The 12,937-nt window shown below is 41.4% G+C and overlaps 1 protein-coding gene across 1 annotated transcript in view; it reads right to left on the reverse strand.

The window, feature by feature from the left end:
* LOC105020603 (leucine-rich repeat and immunoglobulin-like domain-containing nogo receptor-interacting protein 3) overlaps positions 1–9,825 on the reverse strand; it is a 62,989-nt gene extending 53,164 nt beyond the window's left edge. The window contains exon 1 of the mRNA XM_010887772.5: positions 9,282–9,825. The gene's annotated coding sequence lies outside the window, so the exon portion shown is untranslated. The remainder of the gene's footprint in view (positions 1–9,281) is intronic.
* Positions 9,826–12,937: the final 3,112 nt, after the last annotated feature.

Genomic DNA, 12,937 nt, shown 5'->3' on the forward strand with positions numbered 1-12,937 from the left:
AAATACATTTTCCAAAAAAAATTTAAAATCATGGCGTAAGATATTTCATATACCTTAATTTTTTGACTTTTCCAAGTTCCATTTCTCACCCGGCTCTGTTTTATCTTCCTCTTTGAGTTATTTTCCTCATTCCTCTTTGTTAGGGACGCAGGTTAAGGTTGTTGTTAAAGCTAAGGTGGGGAAAATCGTTATTTAATGGGAATACATGTTGGTAACATGTATGTGTGTTTTCTGTGCAGGAACCCCTGTGTGGACAAATAATAATAATAATAAGGAATTACCTTTAAACGCTCACTTTGGTAGCCAATGTTTTCCAAGGTCAAACTCACAACACACACTCAGCTTACCTACACAAACCCATATAATTATATGACACACTCTTTTCTTCTAAACCTGTCCTCCTTTGAACATATTTAATCTCCCGCCTCCTTCCTTGCCTCGTTCTCCCTTGTCTAAGCAATCCTCAGATTCACTCCTCCTTTCAAATCCTCTCCTCCTTCATCCCCCCATCAAGCAGCCCTTCATGCTTTTTTCTAAAATGTTCCCCCTGCTGAGGTTTTCATAGCTCTGAGCGACAGAGGAGACCACCAAAATGAAATGAGAGGATTTTTATACTCCTAACACCCTCTCTCTTGCCCCTGTTTCTCTCTTTCCCTCTCCCATCCCACTCTCCTTCTCCCCGTGGTTGGCAGAAATCATCACATCTCCCTCTCTCCTCTCCACTCTGTCCACACTGCCTTCTCTCTCTGCTAAATCGTCCCCTCCCTGCTGTGCCCTGAGACCAGAGAGACATCAGTATTCTCTCCCCGTCAATGCAGAGGCTAAGCATTTCATATTCTTTTACTTTGTCAAAGAAAATGAAATCCACTTCCTGCTCCGGTCTGTTTCTGTCTTCCTCTTTGCCCTCTTTTCCTCATTCCTCTTCTCAGTTTTGGTTTTCAGCAACATTTGCTGTTCTGTATTTTCCTCCGTTTTTTCTCTCTCTCAACCTTTTAACTTCATTGTTGTCTCTCTGAACCATTCCTCTTGCTGTGGGAAGCTACGGGCTTCTTTATTCAACAATAGTTTTATTTAGATATACAAAACCTGATGCCGGATTTATGTGTGCTATAAATGTTTTACCACTGTCAAAATGTGAACGTCTAAATCATCCCCATTCGAGGTAAATGTAAAACGTTCACTACAGTTACCCCTGACAGATTACTTCTCTATGAATGCAATATATAGCTGGATATGAGTTTTATATTAGTGAGCTAAGACACAGGAGCTGAATGGACAATTCCCATTGTTGACAACAAGCCCAAATATATAGTAAAGGGAGGCTAACTCTCTGTGACACAAACAGATTGCTTCATGAAGGATCAAATATGAGTTTGCCTGCCCAACCGCACTTATTCTTTACAGTAGTCTCTTTTAAACAGCTGTATACATTGCAGCATCTGGCGTTAGGAGAATTAGTGAATATTTGTTTGCTAACTCAGCAACAGCTAGTTGGCTAGCTAGCTTTTGGTGGAACGTAATCAAATTTATTTGTGCTGCACTGGTTATCCCCAACACTATTCTCTTTTGTTTAATATGATATTTGAATGGCTGGCCCAGCACAATCAGTAGCTGTAATGCTAATTTATGACTGTACAATAAGCGCTAATTTGACTTTTTTTAAAAACAGAAATCAGTAATAAAATTTTGTTTGTGGTTATTGTTGGGAATGCTAGCGTCAGATTTAGCTTGCTTCCAGATAAAAAAAAAGCCAATGAAAAGTAATTTTTTATATTTAAAAAAAATATTTGAATCCAAGTGACTTCCATCACTAGTTTTTTGACTAAAATAAAATGTTAGTTTAACAAAATAAATAACTAACTAAACAAGCAAGCTCGCCAACTATCTAGATCTGTTGCCCTAAAGCAATATTTTGACAGGTCAAGGTACTGTGTGCATACGCTGACAATGACCTTTTGGTGTACGACACTTGTAAGTGTAAACATTGTAAGTGTAAACAGAACATTTTATTTTATATATTATGTAAATCTTATTGAAACATAAATGTTGTCATTAATTAATTAGCATTTTATTGCATGACATAAGTATTTGATTAATCAGAAAAGCAGAACTTAATATTGGTACAGAAACTTTGTTTGCAATTACAGAGATCATATGTTTCCTGTGGTTCTTGACCAGGTTTGCACACACTGTAGCAGGGATTTTCAGCTCCCTCCAAAGATTTTCTATTGGGTTTAGATCTGGAGACTGGCTAGGCCACTCCAGGACCTTGAGTTGCTTCTTACGGAGCCACTCCTTAGTTGCCCTGGCTGTGTGTTTCAGGTCGTTGTCATGCTGGAAGACCCAGCCACGACCCATCTTCAATGCTCTTACTGAGGGAATGAGGTTGTTGGCCAAGATCTCGTGATAAATGGCCCCATCCATCCTCCCTTCAATACGGTGCAGTCATCCTGTCCCCTTTGCAGAAAAGCATCCCCAGAGAATGATGTTTCCACCTCCATGCTTCACAGTTAGGATGGTGTTCTTGGGGTTGTACTCATCCTTCTTCTTCCTCCAAACACGGCGAGTGGAGTTTTGACCAAAAAGCTCAATTGTTGTCTCATCAGACCACATGACCTTCTCCCATTCCTACTTTGGATCATCCAGATGGTCATTGGCTAACTTCAGACGGGCCTGGACATGTGCTGGCTTGAGCAGGGGGACCTTGCGTGCACTGCAGGATTTTAATCCATGACGACGTAGTGTGTTACTAATGCTTTTCTTTGAGACTGTGGTCCCAGCTCTCTTCAGGTCATTGACCAGGTCCTGCCATGTAGTTCTGGGCTGATCCCTCACCTTCTTCATGATCATTGATCCCCCATAAGGTGAGATCTTGCATGGAGCCCCAGACCGAGGGAGATTGACCGTCATCTTGAACTTCTTCCATTTTCTAATAACTGCGCCAACAGTTGTTGTCCTCTCATCAAGCTGCTTGCCTATTGTCCTGTAGCCCATCCCAGCCTTGTGCAGGTCTACAATGTTATCCCTGTTGTCCTTACACAGCTCTCTGGTCTTGGCCATTGTGGAGAGCTTGGAGTCTGTTTGATTGAGTGTGTGGACAGGTGTCTTTTATACAGGTAACAAGTTCAAACAGGTGCAGTTAATACAGGTAATGAGTGGAGAACAGGAGGGCTTCTTAAAGAAAAACTAACAGGTCTGTGAGAGACGGAATTCTTACTGGTTGGTAGGTGATCAAATACTTACACAGGATAAAGGTAGAAGAAACGCACACCTTAGTTGATGAGGTGTTGGCTAAAGGGTACGAAATGGAAACAAAATTAATGAAAAAGCCACACAAATACTTATGTCATGCAATGAAATGCAAATTAATTATAAAAAAAATCATACATTGTGATTTTCTGGATTTCTGTTTTAGATTCCGTCTCTCACAGTTGAAGTGTACATGTGATAAAAATGACAGACCTCTACATGCTTTGTAAGTAGGAAAACCTGCAAAATCCTACAGAAGAGCCTCCTAACAGCTGGTTTTGGGGCTCAGTTAACTAACAAACAGACCCCGTAAAGCCCCAGAACAACAACATACTTAGACAAAAACAAATCATAAGAAAGCAAAAACTGTGATTCTTTCCAGATTCTTTTCTCAATACAGAGTGTCTCAATACCTGACCAGTGTGACTAACCCAAAGAATTTGAAAATAAATCAAACACTGACAAACTCCCATCAGGGCTGTCACTAACCCTGGGAAAGGGGATGTGATTCCCGGGACCCACGGGACCACTCATCATAATATCAATATCATCTATAAGCGAGGAGGCCCGGGGATATATCTTTTCAGGAGGCCCAGGATACCTGGTGACGGCCCTGACTCCCATATCTTTTAGGTGAACTACAGCCAGGGATGCAGACAGGAATGACAGGGCCCGGGACAGAATGTAACATTTAGGACCCAAACCACAGGACAAAAACAAAATTAATAGTAATTAAATGACTGTCCAAAACTGCTACAAGTATTTAGACGTTCTCTTTTAGATTTTGTCCTTCCATTTCTGTGCTCCTAGTTTTGGTTGCATGGTAGCTACAGTACTGTGTTTAGACACATTTATTGGTTACATATTAAAACATTTTAAGCTCCACTATGTAGGATTTTTTCAGTAAAAAAAACAATTACAGCATTTTGCAATTACTCATCCATCAGAAAGCGATTCTGCACCAATGCCCAATAGAGAATCACGTTCTGAATAAAAATATGAAAAATTTAATTACTTGTTCCAAAAAAAAGCACTAACTCAGAGTTCGGCAACGTTCTTCTTAGCCTTGCTAATGTTAGCTTAGGGTTTCGGGTAGCTAGCTACAGAGAGTTGGTCTAAGCCTTCTTTCGCTTTACTATTTTTGCAGTGTATGCTGTAGTAGACAAGGGAGGAACTGACTGATGTCCTGGTCTCTATAGTTTCTTACAGTAAGCAAACTTCACCCCTTACGGCATAATTATGCTATATATAATATCATCCAGGCAAAATAAGCCAAGGAGGAAAGCCTGCCTCGCAGAAGGCGAATGGGATTGGCTGGGAAGTAGTGGCATGCTCCAAAAATGATCAAATGACATAAGCACTTAATTATTTTTTTTTACTGTATAAATCCAAAGTAGTGCAGCTTTAACAAAGTTATGTTGGCACTGGTGTTTAGGGTATTACCCTGATTGGCTGTTGGTGTTAGGGTATCACTCTGATTGGCTGTAGGTGTCAGGGTATCATTGATTGGCTGTTGGTAGAACAAACAACTTTTACAGAAAAGGGTTTAATCATAATGCTGTATAAAAAAACAGCAAAGACTAAAAACCGTGAATCCCTTCATCAATGCAATTCTTCTGTTTAAAAACTGTTAACTTTCTGGACAGTACTGAATACAACACTGACTGACAAATTAATAATTATATGTAAGCCAACCAAATGGGCCCCCCCCCAGGCCTTGGCCCGGGACAACATTCACAGTTGTCTCCCCCCCCCATCGGCATCACTGAATACAGCAGTGTGCAAAAACAGCACCAAGATCTTGTTGCCTATTGAAAAGGGCAACCAGCGAAAAACACCAACAATATTGTAAATGGTTCATACTTGATTTCCAAACACTGTATATAGGTAATAATGTACTTTTTTTTTTACAAATGTTGTATTTACTTGTTTTTACTGATTTTGACCCACTTTTGTTATTTATTATTGAAACTGTACGTATTCTTTTCCACGTGCCAATGAAGCATTTCAAATTAAAACTGAATAAAGTCTTAAAGAGGGAGGCAGGAATAATTGAGAACGCACTAGTGTGCTAGACTGTGTGTTGTGTGTGACAGTAGACAGTGTGTTGTGTGTGATAGTAGCTGTGTGTTGTGTGCGATAGTAGACTGTGTGTTGTCTGACAGTAGACTGTGTGTCGTGTGCGACAGATTGTGTGTTGTGTGCGACAGACTGTGTGTTGTTTGTGGCAGTAGGCTTGGTGGTTAAGGGGGGCCACATAGAGAAGAGTTGTCTCACTTCTAATGGAGATCTCTATCTCAAAGGGAAAAGTCTGGGCAAACAATGGTTTAATATTAGAATACAAAACAGGTTGAGGATTGTTGTGGAGGATGTGGGCAAGTTGGTACATTCATTCATGTGTTTTCCTTTAGGGTGGGGGGGTCAATCCGGTTCCATGGAGGGCCGAGTGTCTTCAGGTTTTTGGTTTTTCCCAGTTCAGACCTTTACTAACCAGGCCTAAACTAACCAATTAGTGACCTAATTAGTCAAGTACAAGGTGAGAGCGAAAACCTGCAGACACTCGGCGCTCCGTGGAACCGGTTTGACCCCCCTGCTTTAGGGGGACTGCAATGCATATTCCCAGTTAAATAGAAGTCCCCTGTCAGAGACCTGCCTTGAGAATGACCACATGGTTGTAGGTCTGGCCAGATTCAGTAATTGGTTTGTACTTTTGGGGGTGAATGTTACAATTCTTCAGCTAGACTAACCCCCCTTGAGCCTTGTCATCACGCAGGAGATAGGGGAGGAGAACTGAGTAGAGTCAGAAAGAGGAAGAGCGAAAGAGGAATGTAGAGAGGCAATGAGAGAGGGGGAGATGTAGCGCAAGAAAGAGAGGGGGCGTAGAGAGAGAGGGGGATGCTGAGAGAAAGAGAGAGTGAGGAGATATAAAGAGTGTTAGAGGGAGAGAGAGAATGAGATACACTAGAGAGAGAAGCAAACAAACCCTGACTGTCACTGTGGTACTATCACATAACATATCCTGATCACTTGTGGCAGCTGACGACTGCTGAGTAAACACATTCAAGAAAATCATCCAGGTTAGCAGGTACCAAGCCAGCCAGAATGGCGTCAGCCCTGAACTGGCCATTTAAAACAAGGAAGCCCATGTTGTTTCTGTACCACAAAAGAGCAAAAGACCTGGAATCACGTCCAACCTAAGTTATTTGTTACTAGGTTTTTATTGAAAGACGTGCATGGTATTCCAGGCTCAATCTCCCGATAATTTCCAGTTATACAATGGGTAAATAAACACTGCTTAAAACTTATATAAACCATTATTAAGGAACATTTCTAAATCAGTTGAACCATGGTAAAACCTGTCTTGTAGAGGACCAAAGAACATCTTGCTCAACAAACAGAAGATGGGCCGAGAGGCTAAATCTCTGAGAGCCACAGACCTTAAGGAGTTACAGGACTTGTTTACATCTTGAGGTCACAAAGTCTCTAAATAAACAATAAAAAGACACCTCCATGCCAACAGACATTTTGAAAGGTTTGCCAGAAAAAATATTATTGAGATAAACCAACAAATATAAGAGGATGACATTTATAAAATGGTCAGAAGTTGATCCTCCAAAAAGACAATGATCCCAAACTTACATTACTTTAGTTAAGACCACAAAACAAACATTTTACTATGGCTATTTTGAATCCCACTGAAAACTTGTGAATTGAATTGGAGAGGATAGTTCGTAAGCAAGAACAATGGATTTCAAAGATCTGGAAGGATTCTGTTTTCTGCAATCTTATTCACTCATCATTATTTAAGGTGCCAGTAATGTTGCCCAAACATAAATACAAAATACAACCAGCATCTTGCAAAGGTTTTCAAACCCTTGACCAGTTTTTTCATTTTTCCGAATTACAAACGTTACATTGACATTTCTTTCTGGTTTTAATAGTTTCTTCAAAAAAAAAACTGCTATCCAAAATCTATTAAACTTAAAAAAGTGACATTTGTTTTATGTTGGGAAATATTTATGAGTGAAACTGAAGTACGATACTAACGATATCTATTCATCCCCAGTGCTGTGGAAGCTTTCAGTTAACACAGATTAAATTGTGCCCTAACAGGGACACCGTAACCTTACCATTGGTCTCTACCTGTGAACAAGATAAGTTGCTGTTCCATTTTCTGGATAAAAACCACACTGAGTAAGGACCATTGGTCAGGCTGTGAATCTAAAAAAAAAACAAAGATGTAAGAACTTTCTACAGTAGTATGAGATAAAGTAATACATGTTTAGAGATTGGGAACACAAGGGCACAAAATAATATCCAATTGTTTGGATATCCCAGTCAGCAGAGTTGTATCTATAATCCAACTGCAAAGCAGAAGCTGCGTCACACCACACAGACACTGCCGAGAAAATCCTGACCCTCAAAACCCAACAATAAGGAAACCTATGAGAGAAGCCACGGTGAGGACAACAATCACTTTGAATGAGCTACAGTGGCTGTGAGCAGAGTAATACGGTCAGTTATATCAAGAGCTCTGCAGAAAACTGACCAACCAAGTATTAATTTTTAGGGGTTGAATACATATTTCTGTATTTATTGTTTAAGCTACAACATATTTTTATATTATTATAAATCCAGGAAGACAAGAGTCGGAGAAAAACACATACACCTTACAACAAAACTGACAGGCATTAAATCAGACTAGGGAATGAAAAAATATTGCCTGATACACTTGCTTGTTGTTCTTTTGAATTTCCCGATACCTATTTGATGCATTTCAAACCATACGTCCTTCAGATTTATATACTATTCCAAATACGCCCGTAACCAGACTGTCATAGTCCACATAAAAACATGGTTTGTTTTTATTGGGAATTTATGGAATCTGTTTCCAACAAGTAATGGTTTGCAGTGGTTTATATTTATTTATATTGTAATTACAGGCTTATCATATTTATGTTCCAGCCCCCAGGGAATCGGGTCAGAAATCATCCCAGGCTGAATGACTCTGCAGTCAACCAAGCCTTAAGTCTGGATATTAACCCAAGCTTATAGTTCATTGAATGTCTAATATAATCAGTCTGCCTTCCAAAAGGTAATTCAGATAATTCTCCCATCATACCCACATTTTTATGACAAAAGAGCATGACAGTAGAAAACAAATTAATTGCTAGAAATCATGTGACCATTTGCAAAACAGCGAAGTATAGAGAACTGTAACATCAGCGTATATGTGACCAAGCGTGTTCTCAGGTATTCTTCTATCGAGTGCAATAAGTTGTTATTTTTCTCTGTTACTAAAATATTTAAACTCATTGTAATTTGCTGACACAAACGGAGCACAGCGTTGCAGCTTGACTGTCTTTCAATCCCAGTGCAACGGACCGAGAACTCAAACACAGAGCCAAACAGAGAGAGGCAGAAAGACGGAGAGACTTTCACACAACACGGTAAAGCCTACAAACACGATCCTGTAATGTTCTCATGGGCTACAAGAATTTCTCTGCGGGACATAGGTCTCTACATTAGGCCATGTGACATTCACTACATCAACAAGACAGGCGACGAGATCTCTTCTGAAATGCTGCTTTTGGAATAACAGAGAGTTCACAACAGATGTTGGGCTGCCTGCAAACACAAGTCAACCACATACATACACCACGTTGTCAATCACTTCTCTGGCTAGATGCTGTGCAGTTACCAAGCCGATCCACTGCAATCATCCAATATAAGCCTCAGGTAAACAAACACATTTATCCAGTGGTAAACAATTAAGCTCCCTCTACCTTGTTCTCTCTGGAAACCCTGGAGATACATGAGGGTAACGGAAGAGGTCTTCCTGACCATAGACAGGAGATCTACCATGTTTTTGCATGATGCCTGCATCTGTCATCTTGAGTATGTACGTGCATCTGTTTGTGCGCACACGCGTGTGCGGGCGTGTGTGGCGTTTATGTCCTTGTGTGATATGAGTGTGCATGCGTGCATGTGTGTGTTTGGCTCCTGGTTACTGTCAGAAGAAGTTAACTCACCCAGAACTGAAGCGTGGTTCCTGCCCTCTCCTCATCGGTGTGTGTTTGTGTTTATGTGCGTGTGTCCTGCCCCGCCACTGTCCCACTCTCCTCTCGGCTTTTCTCCTCTCTGTCCATAAGTTTGATCAGCTCTACATGTGCCAGTCTTCCTCTCCTCCAATCCTCAGGTCTTCAGATGCCTCCTCCTCCTCTCCGCCTGTTTTGTTGTCAGCCCCTGGGATCAGCAGCAGCCAAACATACCTCCCAGCGTCCGTCTGTCTTCACGGTTTCTCTTGGTTTCGCAAACACCCTTTTCTCAACACCTTGGTATCCAAAAACGAGCCCCAGAGACCCAAATGGAAAAGGAGTCTGTGAGATCTCCTCCCCAGACACAGCGCTTTCCAGTGGGTCTATGTGTATGTGTGTGTGTGTGTGTGTGTGAGAGAGAGAGAGAGAGAGAGAGAGAGGGAGCGGGTTGGCTCTGTTGCTGTAGCTGTTGCCTCTTTCACAGAGCGCCTCTATCTCAGTGTGTCTCGCTCTCTGCCCATTTGCTCTTATCCTCTCTCTCGCGCGCTGTCTATCCACTGCTCAGGCTGTTGGGCTTCACAATTGGCTCTGCTGCCAGGCTTAGGGATCCTCTAGCAAGAGGTGGACTGGAACACAACGTAGAGAGAGAGAGGAGAGAGAAAATATCCCAACTGGTTTCATCTGGCACATTGAAATTCATAAATGACAACCAGTGATGTTTAGAAAATGACAACCAGTGATGTTTTTTTTTCAGATGCGAAGACATGCGAGTATTTCAATTCAATTTAAATTTGGAGTTAAGTGAATACAGGGACAAGGAACAATTGATTAAGATGAGTAAACATATTGAACGTCTCAACCATGTTGTCAGTTGAGCTGGGGGGAAGCGTTTCACATCACTGTTCCAGCTGAGAGAGCCACAGAATTTTCTGCCTGCCTATGAAATATGGAAGATTGGGTTTTTGTGACAAGTGTTAACTCTGCTGGATTATGGTTCACAGAGAGAAAGAGATGGGGGGGCGGTCAGAGAAAAAGATTGTGGGAGAGAAACATGAGAGAGGGATGACAGTAATTGAGAAAGAGAGAGAGAGAGAGAAAAAAAACAGAAGAAATGGAGAGAGAAAATAGGCATTTTTATTGTTGTGTCCTGCTGCCCTGTCAGAGTGAATCAGATCATCGGGCAGCTGGGTTCAGGCAAAGAAGCACACACAGACACACATAAACAAGCACACATGTGCACATACACACATATGTATATGTATACACACACACGCACGCACACACTCCCACACGAACTCCCTCAGTTCATGTGTGCCCTCAAGGTCAGTTAAGTGCTCATCAAAGGACAGGAGAAGTCTGTCCCCCCTGACCTGCGGTCCAAGGGTCAGGCATCTCAATAACCTCACTGGAGTCCAAGGAACACCTGCTGCCCTGCTTACACACGCACACACGCACACACACACACACTCATATGTAATTCTAGTAAATAACACCACCACATTCACACATATGCGTGCAGGTACTACACACACAACCCCCCTGCCCCCCCCCCACTTCGCTTGCAGGGTTGTTGATTTCTGACACAGTATACTTTATATAGCCTGCATTATCCATTAGTCATGTCCTCCAGGAATGACTCATAAACAAGACACTGGCAAAGCAGACAATGTTTATTTCAGTCTAAAATGGTTTATGTTATTAGATGACATGGTGCTTGGAAAAACCGAATTGAGTTGGATTCCTGCATGGGCCAAATATAGCCAGCTAACTGTCTTAGTTGATTGTGTTAAGTCACTTAGGATAAAAGCATCCGGCCATTTAAATGCCTTCGTACAATGTTATATACTATCTGGTAATATCATATCACTACCAACATTACCACCACCAAAACCATATTGTTTAGAGTGTAAAGTAATACCCTCAAACATCCCTCACTCCATCCGAGGTAGAATTTCACTCTGGTTGACATTTTCTGTCAGACAGCGCCATGGTTATATCTGAGGGGGAGAGAGATTTATGACTAGAGAAAAAAAACATTTAGCACTGTGGTTGAGCTGGCTACTGTGAAGTCACACAGAACATATCAGATCAAAGGCAGTCGTACGTCTGGAAAAACGCTGTGTGAATGGAGTGGTGGGTCTTCCACAGTGCGGGGCGTTGTGGTTGTTTCCAGGGTATCTGTGCCTGGTCAGAATGGAGGAGTCAGTCAGACAGTCAGGAGACGAGTGACATCAACCCCCCTACGGTTATTCAGGATGCACACATACCACTCTGACACACACTGACACACATGCGCGCACACGCACACATACCTACATAACACACATGATACACATGCGCACAAAAACTCACACACACATGAATATATTCTCTCACATATCTCACGTGACCCAGTTCATCAGAAACCCTATACCTTCTACACTGCCTCTCAACCGCCTCATAACATCCCAGTCTCAGCATTCTGTCCTCTGTGTTGATAACAATGTGTTCCACAACGCTTTAGTTTAGAGAAGGAAAATCTTCTAGGACCTACCCTACCAACTGTCCTGTATTTGAAATTCTAAGGACTAGATTTAGACTATTCTCAGGAGGGAATACAATTAAAAAGGCTAGAGCTAATACCACAAAACTGTCTCTTTGCATGACCTGATGCCATGACCTTGCTCCTAATGCCGACAGTTATACAACATTTCTGTCCCCTTATCAGGATCTAACCTCTTTGAAAAAAACAGATCCACTCAAGAAATCATAGGTTAAAAACAACTATGTTTGGGTAAAAAGCGGTTATTTGGTTATTTTGACAAAGGGACACATTTCAACCCCTGGGCTAAGCCGGCCTGTTACCAAAGGGTGCCAGCAGGCAGGGGCTCTCAGGCCATTACCAACTGCCCTAAAAAACATAAAATCTAAAAACCATAATGAATAAAATATATGTTGATTTGTAGTAAGTAATCAGTTGTCTCTGGCACAGTAGGTTGGGTGTGTCTAATAGTTGTCATTTGGCTGCTGTCTTTGAAGCATTTGTCGGTTCTGCTACAGTCAGTGAGAAGAGGTGGGATGTAAGTGATGACAATGGGCATCAGTTTTATTGTTATATGGCTAAAAAAGAATGATAATCATGTCAAAACAAAAACACTGACATAGCAGCATCAGAACGTCAATACAAACACCAGAAACAACACTTTTCAAAAGCCAATTTCAGATGTTAACTTGCTAATGGCACAGAAGTGCCAAGGGAATGGCTTTTGAAGGCCACTCTTCCACAAAAGGTCATGTATTTTCTTTTCATTGCCGCTTGTTTGGGGACAAGGACAGTGGACTGTCAACTCAAATACTTTGGGCAGTATTGGTTTCAAATGATCTGAAAGCCATATAAATGCCCACAATTACTGAGACAGTGGATATGGATATATTTGAAAACCTTCTTTGTTGAAAATGAAACTCAGGAAAACCTAATCGCTCAACGATAACGGAAGGTAACATCAATCCTTTGTAGAAGGAAAAAGTTCAAAAGGTAAGGATGTTTATTTGGTAGCTTAATGCGTGCTCTGTTTGATGCTATGTCTCTCCATGGTAGCCTGTTTGTAGGCCAATAGATTTGATGTCCAATTGAAAATGCTTCTTTTTTAGTTTTTTACCAGTGGACAGTA

This window comes from Esox lucius, chromosome 3 (assembly GCF_011004845.1).
Source record: "Esox lucius isolate fEsoLuc1 chromosome 3, fEsoLuc1.pri, whole genome shotgun sequence".
NCBI lineage: Eukaryota > Metazoa > Chordata > Actinopteri > Esociformes > Esocidae > Esox > Esox lucius.